Here is a 14,001-nt window from a genome sequence, read left to right as displayed (position 1 = left end):
TCTCGGCTTCTCCAGGATTGGTAGTATTACTGCACCGAACATCTCATTGCACCCATATCTGTCGCACTGGGTTTGGAGGTCTGAACCCAACTCCCTTTTGATAGGTTGAGGGCAAAGGAGGGACATTGCCTGTCCCTTCCAAACAGTGCTCACTAACATCTTGACCCATGTTCAAGAAGTAGCCTAGTGGTTAGAGCAGTGGGGCTATGAACCAGGAGACCAGGGTCTGAGTCCCACTGTTGATCCTTGTGACCTTGAAGTCACTTTACCCTCCATTGCCTCGGGCGCAGACTTAGGGGGTTATTTTCAAAGCATTATCGCGTGCATTAGGGCCTTTTCGCATGCGATATAATGCAAATTAGGGGGAGAGGAGGCGTCGGGGAGGGGAGGAGTCGGCCGCGGCACCGCCGCCGGCGATAATGTGAGGAACATTATCACCGGCAGTAGTGCGGCGAATAGCCACACCTCTTACGGTGTCGCTAATTGCTGCGAAAGGCTGCAGCCGGCCCCACCGCGGCCTGGGAAATCGCACCGCCGCAGTGCGAACGACTGTGGCCTTTCACAGGCCCGCTCCCCCCCCGGTCCCCTTTTTCGTGGGAATGATGAATCCTGCCCTTAGATTGTAAGCCCTCTGGGGGTAGGGAAATACCTACCTGAATGTAATCCACTTTGAAGTGCCAAAAAGAGTGCAAAAAGCGGAATATAAAAATCTACATAAAAGAAATACACTACTGTTAACATGGATCCCTTCTCTGATTGAATGTTTGCCGCAGTCATCGAGACCTGCACCTGTGGTAACGGCTCATCCAGGCTCTCACTCTGGACTTCCTTGCCACTGCGGCTGCCCTCCTATTTACTGGAATACAGAGGGGGAAAAAAACAGACCGGAGTGAATCATGAACGCCCTGAGATGAAAGAGAGTCAGGATAGGAGGGGTGATCAGCGTGTTCAAGTAATTTGGAAGCAAAAGGGAGGAGGTCAGAGATTGGGCCATGGTTAACAGGGCAGCACAGGAGTCGAGTTTTGTTTTGTCTTTCCTTTGCTTACAACGCTCACAAGGCAGACCTTTTACCATTCTTGCAGTCGCAGAGGTCAACCCGGCCTGCGGGTTCCTCTCTTTTGTGATCTTGTCTAGGTGTTCATAATTAACATGCCCACAGTTATCTGTGCCACAAATTGATCCCTCTATTTCTAAGTAAACGAGCTTTAATTGCACGGCAACTCTCAGCGGGCTGTATCAGTTCAAGCACGTTTGCACTAGTCTTTTTTTTTGTTTGTTTGTTTTGTTTTTAGCAAAATCTATCCATCTCTCTCTCTAATGCATTCATTGTTCCTGAGGTGGATTTCACAGCCTCTTTTCATCATGTAGCAAAGACTTGAATAATTCCCATCCAATAAGCATCCCTAAACTCAGAAGCTCTTTCCCCTTCGTTAATCAGATATCTTACATGGATCCGACCTTTTCCAAGGGCTTTAACAGGCCTATCATTTGCCAAGCAAACCTCTGCTTTGAAAAATAAGTAAACGCATTTTCATTGCACAGACATTGGCACAAGGCACCCGAGTCCAGATAATACTTATGCTTGCTACCTTCATTTGATCTGTTTGCTATCTTTAATAAGCATGTATCTGCTCACATCATTACTAATATTTTTTCTTTGAACTGTGATCCTGCCATACTGCAGTTTTGAAGGCTTCCTCACCTCCCCCTCTTCCTGAAAGGGCTTTTCCTTGCTAGTAGAAGCAGTTTTAACATTATTTGGTTTGCAATTCCTTTGACATGCCCTTTCTTCTTACACGGATACCATACAATGTTCTCTTGCTTCTGCTTTGTGAGCCCTTTCGGAATTTTTCTTTCCTCATCGTTGCCTACGTGTTTCAAGCCAGGGTGTCACCTGTTTGATTGGCACTTATTTATTTATTTTATTTAAAATCTTTTCTATACCGTCGCTAAGTTAAATACCATTGCAACGGTTTACATGTAGGCACATATTTAATGTAGGTAAAAGTGTACTATAGTACATTCTAACAGGTGCCGTCAATATATCATTAGACAAAATAATTTCAGGCTGCTGTCCAAGCGGTCCTCCAGTGTTTCTGGCACGGCTGCTAAACATGTGCTACGTGGAAGACCTGTTACAGTACAAACTCCTCCTCCCTGGGCCCATAACCCAATGTTGGAGATCGTGGTTCAACTCCTGTGTTAAAAGTAAGGCAGCCCCAGAAGAAAGAATCGCATGCCACTTAATGGTAAGTTACCAAAAAAGGAGTTCAGTATTTGAGAAAAGACATCCGTATAAAATAAGAAAGCACAATCTGCTGGGCGGATCAGACGTGAAAGCAGCAAACAATAAGAGAGAGAGAGAGAGAAAGGTCCAATCACAAGCAGGAAGTTTGAAAAGGAGGGAAAAGAACATTTTAACGTTACTTTTCTTTTTTACATAAATGCTCATTAGTACACTACACCCAAGAACCTGCCCTCCCTTCTTATACTTTTAGGAGCTGATGTTCCCAACAAGCCGAGCCTGAAGAAGAGCAGGGCCTTTTTCTCCCTACCTTGTGGCTCACCATGTAAGAAGCCGTTTCAAGCACCAGGCACACCTTAGGTTCCCAGGGAGCCCCATGCAGGTTCTTAAGATGCCGAACCGCATACGAGAAGGGAAAAAGGCGACGCTGGCTCTGCTATTCTTCCAGCTTGGGCCTGGGCCGATGGGGAGGGAGGAAAAATGCCGGCAGCTTATACACATTTTTGGGCCCCAGCAGGGGCTTTAGCAGGTGACACGATGAGCAGCAGCAGCAAGTTGGATCAGAAATAGGGGTGGCGGCAGTGCATTTTATTTTTGGCCCCGTGGACCACATCAGGTTCGGGGTGGGACGGTGCCCTCTTGACAACCCCTAGGGCGCAATGACAGGGGAAGTTACTTTTCTCTCTCCTCCCCTGAATACTTCTCGGCTGGACAATTCCCAGGCCTGTAGGGTAGTGACACAGCGTTCCGGCACCTTTAGGACAGCAGCAGCGATGGCCATGGCCATGTTGGCCATCGTCTAGCAACGGCTCTGGATATGGTATTGTTATGTACCTGAAATAATAGAGAGGCCAATGGTGTATCTGTAAAGTTTCAGAAACAGCAGTATGCCCAGAAGGATGGAGAGGCAGAAAGAGGTCTGACAAGTTTTTAGGGTCTGGTGTATGCTACATCTGAGTATTATGATTAGGAAAAGACTTCCAATGCATTCCTGCCCTGCTATGTTAATTTGTAATCATGCAAAAGACAAAACAACAAATTAAGGTGAATCCACAATCAAATTTTGGTTGTTTATCGCTGCTTTGGCCTGCTTCTGAACTTATGATGGTTTTCTTGTTTTTTTTTTCAGTTTCTTGTCTTTCTGGCTGCACTTTATTACATAGAAATCATAAATGCAGGACAATGAAATTAATGAAATAAACCCTGACAAAGTGGCTACTGGAATGAGAAACCTTCACTGATGAAAGCTCCCAATAATTACATTTAAAGATGAAAGCCAATATACCGACAATATAATAAACACAGTCACTTTTTCAATCTCATGAACATGAATTTTAGCGGTGAATACTCATCTATACAGCCCTGTATACATGATAATACTCATGCTGTATACAGCATGAGTATTCACCGCTAAAATTCATATTCATGAGATTGAAAAAGTGACTGTGTTTATTATATTGTCAGTATATTGACTTTCATCTTTAAATGTAATTATTGGGAGCTTTCATCAGTGAAGAATACATTGCAAGAATTATTAAGCAAAAAATCACTAAAAAATTTACAAAAAAATATTATAAAGCAAAATGGACCTGAAACCATAAGAGAGTCTGGTAAAATACCTTGACCCTATGAGTAGTGGTTCTACAAAATTTATATAGTCTTCTATAGCTGATCTAAAAAAATATTTAGAGAGAAACCAGACACAGTAGTAGTTTGTTATATGGTTTATATATTAGTGCCTGGAATACATTGGATGTATAAGAGCCGTTGAATGTGAAGAAAATGCTAAAACATTCTTAAAACAAATGGTTCAAATTGTGCATTCAAGGTAACCTGGAACAAGAAAGCTTACTTTGTTTGCATACACTTAAGTTATATTTCTTACTTGTTTTAGGGCCTGATATGATTTATTTAGTGAGAGCAGTAGCATCGAAATCTTCTGCCTTAAGAGGAAAAGATATCTAAAACTAAGGCTTTCTGTAAACAATCTTAAGTGCTTTTGGACATGGTGCACAGAATGTATACCTGAATACATACTTAACTTTCAGCATGAACTGTAGTGAATGTCATCTACTTCTCATAATACAATGCACTTCTTTTGATAAGATCTGGCTCAGGACTTCCATGTGAATTTGACACTAGCATAGAACTAGCTAACTTGTTTTCAGTCTCTAATAGTGTTGCTAATAGAAATCTTTTTGAAAATCAGGCATTGTGTTGCTGGAAGAGCGCTCTGCTTGCATAACTAGAGTCTCTGGAGAAATACATGTTTTGTTGGGACTCGGAAGGTCAGCCATGCATAAACAGAACTGACAGCTATAGCTGAAAACCATAGATGGAAGTTAGTGTTAGTCAGTTTACCAAGAGTTACACAGTGGAAGCCAAATGGAGAAATTACTTACCTAATAATTTCGTTTTCCTTAGTGTAGCTAGATGGACTCAGGGCCAGTGGGTTATGTGCTCTTCTGCTAGCAGATGGGAGACAGTCAGATTTCAAAGCTGACGTCAGCCTAGATATACCCCTGCAGTGACCTCAGCTACTCAGTATCCTCCTCGAAAAGCCATTGTGGATATATATCTTGTGTAAACATCTTGATTAAAACTGATTAAACTTGATTAAACTGGTTTCAAGAACTGGAGACCGCCAGTGCACTCAACCAAGTTAACGCCGACACCAGACTAACTTCGGGTGTCCTGAACTAGGGATAGACAACAGCTTACCCGTATTTGTTTAATCTTGAGGTTCGCTTTCCAAGGCCCTCTTTCTCTGGGGGCAGCCATGGGCTTACTATGAGTTGGAAGGCTCTGGTTGACAGCGCCCATTCCCCGGGGTCCAAGCTCTCTCTGCTGAGGAAGTCCTCTGAGACGTCTTTCCCTGAGATGTGGGAAGCCGAGATCCCTTGTAGGTTTAACTCCGCCCATGCCATGAGAGGGTCTATTTCCAGAGACTCCTTCTGGATTCTGGTTCCTCCCTGGTGGATGATGTAGGCAACTGTTGTAGCGTTGTCCGACATTACTCAGATCGCTTGTCCTTGGAGCCTGTGGCTGAATCACAGGCATGCTACTCTGACTGTTCGAGCTTCCAGTCGGTTTATATTCCATCCCGCCTCTTCCTTGTTCCATCTGTGATGAGCACAATCCAGTTCAGTGGGGATAGGCTTACTCCCCTGCTTAGTTGGTCTTCCTGTAGCCACCACTGAAGCTGAGAATGTACCTCTGCTGGTAGTTGGAGACGAATTGAGTAGTCCTGGGATAGTGGGTTCCAGCGTGACAGTAAGGAGCACTGGAATGGTCGCATGTGAGCCCTTGACAATGGGACGACCTCCAGGGTTGATGCCATGAGCCCAAGGACTTGGAGATAATCCCATACCTTGGGGGCGTGTACTGGTCATCAATCATCATAATTGTTCCATCAGCTTCCTCCTCCTTGGGGGACGGAGGAAGACCTTGTTCTGTTTGGTGTCGAAACAGGCCCCCAGGTACTCTAGAGACTGCGAGGGCTGCAGACTGCTCTTGACCATGTTCACGACCCAACCGAGTTCCTGCAGTAGGTTCTTGACTCTGCTGATCACCTGTCGGCTCTCTTCCGAAGACTTTGCCCTGATCAGCCAGTCATCCAAGTAAGGGTGTACAAAGATCCCTTCCTTCCTTAGTGTTGCCGCCACGACTGCCATAATTTTTGAGAATGTTTTGGGGGCGGTTGCTAGGCCGAAGTATAGTGCTTGGAACTGGTAATGGTGTCCAAATATTTATTTATTTATTTATTTATTTATTTATTCATTCATTCAACCTTATATACCGGCTTTCAAGTTCATTTCAAGGCAAAGCTTAGAAAACGCTAGTGATCTTGATGGACTGGGATGTGAAGGTAGGCTTTGGAATGGTCCAGGGAGGTTAGGAACTCTCCTGGTTGTATTGCCATTATTACAGAGCAGAGAGTCTCCATGCAGAAGTGTAGTATCTGCAGATGGTTGACGTTCTTGAGATCCAAGATGAATCGGAATGATCCTTCTTTCTTGGGAACGATAAAATAGATAGAATAGCGCCCCATATTTCGCTGGGATGTAGGAACCAGAGTTATAGCCTTCAGACTGAGTAGTCTTGTCAGAGTGGCTTCCACTGCCAGTCTCTTGGTATGGAAGTGGCAGGGTGATATCCTAAATTTGTCCCGAGGGATGCCGTGGAACTCCAGAGAGTAAACTTCTCGAATGATGTTTAGTACCCATTTGTCCGACGTGATCTCGACCCATCGTTGGTAGAAGAGGGAAAGTCGATCCCCTATTTCCTCTTCCCGTGGATGGGTCAGCCCATTCTAATTGGGGAGCATGGCTGGAACCTGTCCCTGGGCCTGATCCTCTCTTGATTTGTCAGTTCCGAAAGGGCTGGGGCCTTCCAGAGAGACGAGGTGCCTGGAGCGACAAGTTCCTGTGGGGTCGAAAGCGTTGAGAGCCTCTGCCCCTAGTTCTTCTGGGGGAGGGGCACTGGGATCTTTTACCCCTGTCCTCCGGTAGCCGAGGCACTGGAGATTCGCCCCACTTGCTGGCTAACTTCTCCAATTCGCTTCCGAATAAAAGAAATCCTTTAAAGGGCATTCTTGTGAGATTCGCTTTAGAAGTCACGTCAGCAGACCAATTCCGCAATCATAATTGTCTTCTGGCCACCACTACCGAGGCTACTCCTCTGGCTGAGGTACGCACCAGATCTGAGCTTGCGTCTGTCAGGAAGGCTGCTGCAGGCTCAATTGTTTCACTGGCATACGTTCCAGAGTTATTTACCTTTCTCGAGAGGAGCAAGCAGGAACATGCCACCAACGCACAGCAGGAAGCAATCTGCAATGTCATTTCTGTTGCGTCAAAGGCCTGCTTAAGAATGGATTCTAATCTTCTATCCTGAGTGTCCTTCAATGCAACCCCTCCCTCAACGAGAACGGTTGTTTGCTTTGAGACGGCGCAGACCATGGCGTCCACTTTCAGGAAACGCAGGCTTATCTTGGTCACTGGTTCCAGAGGGTACAAGGCTTACAAGGCATGACCTCCTTTAAAGCTGGCTTCCAGGGCATCCCACTCCAGGTCCCTTATGAAGAGACACCAAGATGGGGTTCTTTTTTGGTTCCGCCTTAGGATCCGTACCTGGGGTCTTCAGAGTCTAGGAAACAAGGGCTGATAATTCATTCCTGTGGAAGAAACAAAGCATGGTTCTGTATGGTTCCAGGCCTGGAGGGATTTCTCCTTTCTCCAGGGAGCCGTCATCATCATCTGAGGTGTCTGGGTCCCTGTCGGGGAAATTCTTGGTTAGGCGAGGCATGTCTCGAGGCATCCGAGCAGGGCCAGGAGGATCATGTGCTTCCAGCTGGGGTTGAACCCAGGTCTCAGCCGGGGCTGATTGCACCTGAACAAAGGCTTGCAGCCCCTGGAAAAATTCTAACCAGGAAAAGGTCCCTGGATCAATGTTAGTCCCAGGGGAAGTCGGAGTAGGGGCCCCTGAGGTGCCCTCCTGTGGAGATGCCATTTCGGAGTTGCATAGATCCGGGGTGCTATCGTGTGTAGTAGCTCAGGACCCATCCTCAGACAGTGAGGGACCAGACTTTGGTACCCCCTGAGCTTCTTCGCAATGATGACCCAGGCAGGACTCCAGTTCAGGCTGCGCAGCTCTGATGTGGCAGGCTGTGCAAAGAGAGCGCCTTCTGGGGTTCTTGGACGCCGGTGCCATTGCCTCTGGGTATAGACGCACAGGTAATGTGCTTCAGTATGTGTGCAGTTATGCGCGTGAGCACAATGCGTGCCTGTAGTTTTAAGCACGGCTGTGCGTATAGTTATGTGCGCACATCTACATTGGCGGTGCACAAGATGGGCACATTGACCGTCCGGCCTGTCCCACGTGTACTGCCGGTCGAGAAAGGAAGATGGTGCCGACACCCCCCGCATGTAAGATGGCGCCCCCCGAGGGTCTCCACGTGTCCGGACCCCTGCACGGGACCGGGGCCTAGCCCAACCAAGGCTGCTCAACCCGATCGGTGCTCCCTTTTTATCTCGCCGGATGAAAATCTATATGGCACTCCGAGCCCCAGAGACCTTAATTTAAAATTTTCAGCTTACCTGGTCTCGGCGCTTAACGATTGTGTGCCGGGACGGTCTCCAGTTGTGGGGGGAGAGGGCTTTACCTTTACCGCCACGCTCAGTTGTGCACCCGCTGCCTTTCAGCCACTCTGGGGGGGGGGGGGGGGTAAGTCCACGCCGGGAACTGGCTACTGGACCAAGGCTCACCTCTGAGGGATATCGGAAATCACCTCAGGAATTCTCAACTGGGGGAGGGACCCTTAGGTATCACCACAGGAGAGCGGGGCTCGATCTTCTTTAAAGTTAATTTTGTCTTCTTTGCTGTAATTTCCTAACACTGTGCTAGTGTGTGGGATAGTGTCCACCTCTGCTAGGGACGGAGAGATACTGGGGAGCTGAGGTCACTGCAGGGGTATATCTAGGGTGACGTCAGCTTTGAAATCTGACTCCGTCTCCCATCTGCTAGCAGAAGAGCACATAACCCACTGGTCCTGAGTCCATCTGGCTACACGCTAGGAAACGGTTTCTTATTTTCAAGTAATCCTGCAAGACACACAGGAGCTGCTTGTAAAATACAAGATGAGTTTATGAGCTAGATAAAATATAATTTACCATCCACACTTCCCTGAAGCAGAGGGAGAGTGAACAGAAGCAAGAAATACATGGAAAAGTTTGAAAACATTACAGTACCTGTCACTGAAGAGATTATTAACAATTTGTAAAAATGTTAATAATTACTTTCAGAAGAAAAACTCTTCAGGCATTATCCAAATATATCCAGCTGATGCAGTCATAGCAAAAACATGTGCAGACCCATCCAGAGCTTGTAAAGTTCATTCGTAAAAGGATGGTCTACGTATAGAGAAAAGCCAAGTCCATGTGGCATCTCCCTCTCTATTATCAGATATTTCTCTACTTGGTCTTGCTCGAAGCCCTGGGGAAGTTCAGAGATTTTTGTTTCTGGGTCCCCTATGGAACTCCCCATTAAAAAGCTGCTGTAATATTAGGAATGAATGAAGGTGGACTTCTTTTAGTAAAGAAAAAATGGGTACTTTTAGGCGAGTCTCACTGGCGTGAAAGCGCCTGTTGTCAACAGTGTGTTTGTGTGTTCATCCGTCCTTATGCATGGTGGAATTCAGAAACCGCTGAACAGATTTTTCTGGAATTTGGCATTGGTGATGGAGACTAAACGTTGTCAGGAGATGTTTACGTATCGGGAGATGTGCACGCATAGTAGTGGCTTTTAAAATTGGGTGGACACATCTCCCAGGTGCACGCCTGGCTGAAAATTCACGTTTTAGACAGTTACTTTAAAAAAAAAAAAAAAAAGCACGGCCCTCCCCAATTTACGTATGGGCGCACATATGCTGAAATTTTAAATTGGGTGCGCAGTTGCGCGCATATGATTTCAAATATGTCTACTGCACTTATGTGTGCTCCTAATTTTAAGTGGTTTCTAGTGCAAACATAATTCACATATCTTCCATAGGACTTTGTCGACTTCAACGCATGCAGGTAAGCGGATTTTAAAACATGCTCGCATGAAGGGCATTTCCAGTTTTTCCAATTAGTCTACCAGTTTGCCCAGTCCATCTCAAGGTCATCCAGAATCCTCTGCTTCTTCAGCCTGCATCCCACCCAGGGGACCTAGACCCCCCTCAACCAGTTAAAATTGTTAAAAGGCCTTGAAAACTTACCTCTTTAAAAATGCCTTTCTGTGATGAGAGCTATGTTAAGCTGATTTCTTGACAAGGTTCTAGGCAGTTATATTTAGATAATGCTATTTTGTAATGCTTTTAAGTTTTACTGTATTGTCTGTCATTACTATTTTATTATTTTTAATTATACATGTTAACCCTGTAATTCTCCCAGAACATTTTTGTATGTGTGTGGAATATAAGCATTTTTAATTAAACAAAGGTGTCACTGAAGACATGTACAGGATTCTGGACAGGATTTCATCTCTTCCCTTTTACAAAAGCAATTTATGTTCATATGTCCCGCCATACATAGAAATGAACATCTTCGTCAAACAATGGTCATGTACCCCGAAATTGGCCTCCTTAAGTCCCATTTAAATTTGGATTTTAGATTTAATTACTTTCCTTTCTAATTCCGAGCTCAAGGCAAACTGAGAGGGTGATGGTAAATGGATTTGCTTCGAGGGGAGGGGCATTACTATCAGTGTGCTGCGGGGGTTGGCCCTTGGACTGGTTCTTTTCAACATTTTTGTAAGCCACATTGCAGAAGGTTTATCAGGAAAGGTTTGGATTTTAGCCAATGATTCATGAGAAAGGGATCTAGAGAAGCTTGAGAAATGGTCTAGGGTCTGCAGCTAAAATGTAATGCTAAAAAAATGAAGAGTCATGCATTTAGGCTCATGGGAGGGGTTCAGTATGGAGGGAAAATTCTTCTAAGCATGAAAAAAGAGCGGCATCTTGGAGGTATTCATATCTGATGATCTTAAGGTGGCCAAAAAGATGGATAAGGTCTACAACAAAAGCTGGAAAGAGGAATGGACAACAGAAAAAAAAGAGGCATTTGGAATACTGTGTACAGTTCTGGAGACCGCATCTTCAAAGGGATATAAAGTGGTTGGAGTTGGTCCAGAGGGCGGCTGCTAAAATGATCAGTGGTCTTCCTTCTACAGTAAATGGGGGACAGGCTTAAAGTTGTAAATATATGTAGCCTCCCTCTAAGGTAGTTTAATTCATCTAGTGCCAAGGGAGAGGAAGTTGCCATAGAAGGAATTATTTGGTTAATCCTAGTGGAGGGGCCCCCAACTTTACTGCAAAAATCCTACTTTTGGACATCCAGCCCATCCTGGTCCTTCAGTGTGTGGAGATCTGATTGGGGTCCACTGCTCTTGTCCTTCCTTCCTCAGTGGTTCTTTCATCCAGTTTTTACTGATATTTCTGGGGGACATTTCTTGGGGAGAAGTTGGTGGGATCAGGCAATCCCAGTGGGGAAGGGGGGGATTCAAACTTCCCCACTCTGCTAGAGTCCAAAAAAATACTTTAAATCTTAAACTGGATCTCTCTTCTGCCCTCGCTGTCTCTCGCGGCAGGACCCATCACTGGTGCTTGTCCACCTAGGGTTTAGAGCAAGCTCACAGGTCTTTGGTCCCCTGGTGAAGAGCCCTTTTGCCCCTGAAAGGTATCAAACTTAAAATTAGTAAGAGAAGCACCATCTGGCAGGAAGTGCGAGGTGAGGCGTCACTTCTAACAGAAACTCCTTTTGGATGAAGCTGGGAGGCCTCACCAGAGTGTGAAAAATATGCATCTTTTACTCTCTGACTGCTTCCTCAAACTGAACCCCAGGGTGTATTAACATGGCCGGGCTCAATAGTCTTCAGGCATCCAATCCAGAGCCTCCCGGTGGGAGGGACTGAGGGGTATGGATGGCTCCTTAGAAAATGTGTTCCAAGACAGGGACAGTGACATCTGGTGGCCAGACCGGGAAGGTCTGCCTCAAATGTAACATACTATCATACTAATTTAAAAAAGCCATTTACGAATTGTAAGGTGGATTTTAAAAGCCCAGCACATGCCAAAACTGGGAGATATGCACACAAGTTGGGCCGGCACACGCCAAGTGGATTTTAAAAGCCGCCCGCATGTGTGCGTTCTCGCCACTAAGTGCACAAATGTAAAGTTTCCCCAAAAGGGGTAGGGCATGGGCATTCCTGGATTTCACATTGAAATATGCACGTTAATATTTACATACACAGGCGTGCGCCTGGGTCCTCTGTCGTGTAACTTTACTTCTGCTATGGAGGACGTGCAAGTAATAAAATAGACAAATAGATCGGTGAGGTTTTAAGGGGTCACAGCTAACAGGGGAGAAGGGAGGCTATTAAACTATGGAGGTTTGGAAGTCCTATCCCTTACCTGGGCAAACGGAGAACAAACTGGCAAAACTGGTAATAGCGTTGATGCATGTCTTTTAAAATCCCCCTCACTTACCCAGTAGAATCGGCATTTGGGCGCATTTTAGGCATGCGTTCACTTTAGATTGCATGCACATGTGCGCGGGGTCAGGCTATTTTAGAACATGCACACCTATATGCATGTATGTTATAAAATGGCCACATCCCTGGACACGGGCTGACGAACGCATGCACATGTGCGTCCGCACGCCTGTTTGAATGCTGCCGTCCCTAAGGTGAAATTTAAAACTAGCTTGTGTATGTCGGCTATTATATAACACGTGTGCATACCATAAAATAACCAGGCTGCGCACATATGTGTGCTGAATTTTACAATGGGTGTGTGCCTGTTTGCACAAAAGCTGCTTCTACTGCGTAAGTGGGGGAATTTTAAAAGGGATGCGCGCTGACCGATTTTCCAGTTTTGTCAATTCCCAGTTCTCCCAGTTAACAGATAGGTCCTCCAACCTTCCTGGTTTGATAGCTTGTACATTCCCCAGTTAGACCCTTTAAACCCCTCCGAAATGGCTCTTTATTTTTTTTTTTTTTTTTGGGGGGGGGGGGGGAGTTACACGCCATCCATAGCAACAATAAAGTTATCCGGCATGGAGCTTCAGCCTGCGTCAGATTGCATAAGCATTTACGTGCAAATTGATGGTTAAAGTCCCAAAACGCCCGTGTACTGCTCACGCCCTGCCCCCTTTTATGAGAAGTTCCGCTATGCGTGCGCAGTGGCATTGATGTGCGTATCTGGGCGGCTTTTGAAATCTGCAGGCCATGCACAAGCCCGACATATTCGTGCGTCCCCTAATATCAGCACACGTTGGGCTTTTAAAGTGCACTTGCATGTGAATATGCTATGGAAAGTCAATATATTAATTAATTTCTTATTTTCTGTGCATTTATTGTGCCTTGTGAAGTTAAGAGTAAGAGTGAAGACCCGACGGCGAGGAGAGAAGATGAAATAAGAACTCTCCTGAAGAAGAAAATAAACTTTTCGAAACATGGCCGTGTTGGGAGAAACTTAACAGTTAAGTGAATGGGGGACACTTGATGAGGATAAGAAACAGAATTGGCGGGTGAATAGATTGAATAGTTTGAGTCAAAGGATGTGGTATTAAATAGTAGAACAAGAAGTAAGATTTTACGTTTTCACAATGCACAACAAATGCACAGAAAATAATAAATAAATGAATATAAAGAAAAATTGAGAATAATAAAGTATAAAATAGGTGATTGGGAAGGGTAGGTTCATGATTACATTAAAGAAGCATCTGTGAGCAAGGCCGCGGAGGCAAGCAATAGATTATGTCTGAAACCTACATCACCCCACATTACAATTTATTATATTGAATATTGAGCGAGAGTGGGGTTATATGGTGTTTTGGGTTTTGTATAAGCTTTACCTCACTATGGGTGGAGATTTTTGATGGAAAAATCAGTGGCATATACTGTAGCAATTTTCAAAAGCCCACTTACACGGGTAAAATGTATTTACATGTGTAAAACCCCATTTTAAGTGTGTAAATACTTTTTAAAAACAAGCCCATAGTCTGTAGAACATATATTTTACTGTGTGTTAGCCTGCATGCTTATTGCATGCATGTGCTATTATTATGTTTTATTGGGTACACAGAAAACTTTAGTGCATTGCCCATTATGTGCTGTTTTAGTGTGATTTTTAGTGTTTAGATTCCTTTGTCCACTGCATATCTTCTGTCTTTGCTCTAGCTCTTTTTCCTCTAAATCTCAATATGTCTGGAAAAAAAGC

The sequence above is a fragment of the Rhinatrema bivittatum genome, chromosome 5, assembly GCF_901001135.1.
Source record: "Rhinatrema bivittatum chromosome 5, aRhiBiv1.1, whole genome shotgun sequence".
In the NCBI taxonomy this organism is placed as follows: Eukaryota; Metazoa; Chordata; class Amphibia; order Gymnophiona; family Rhinatrematidae; genus Rhinatrema; species Rhinatrema bivittatum.
This window is presented reverse-complemented; position numbering follows the sequence as displayed.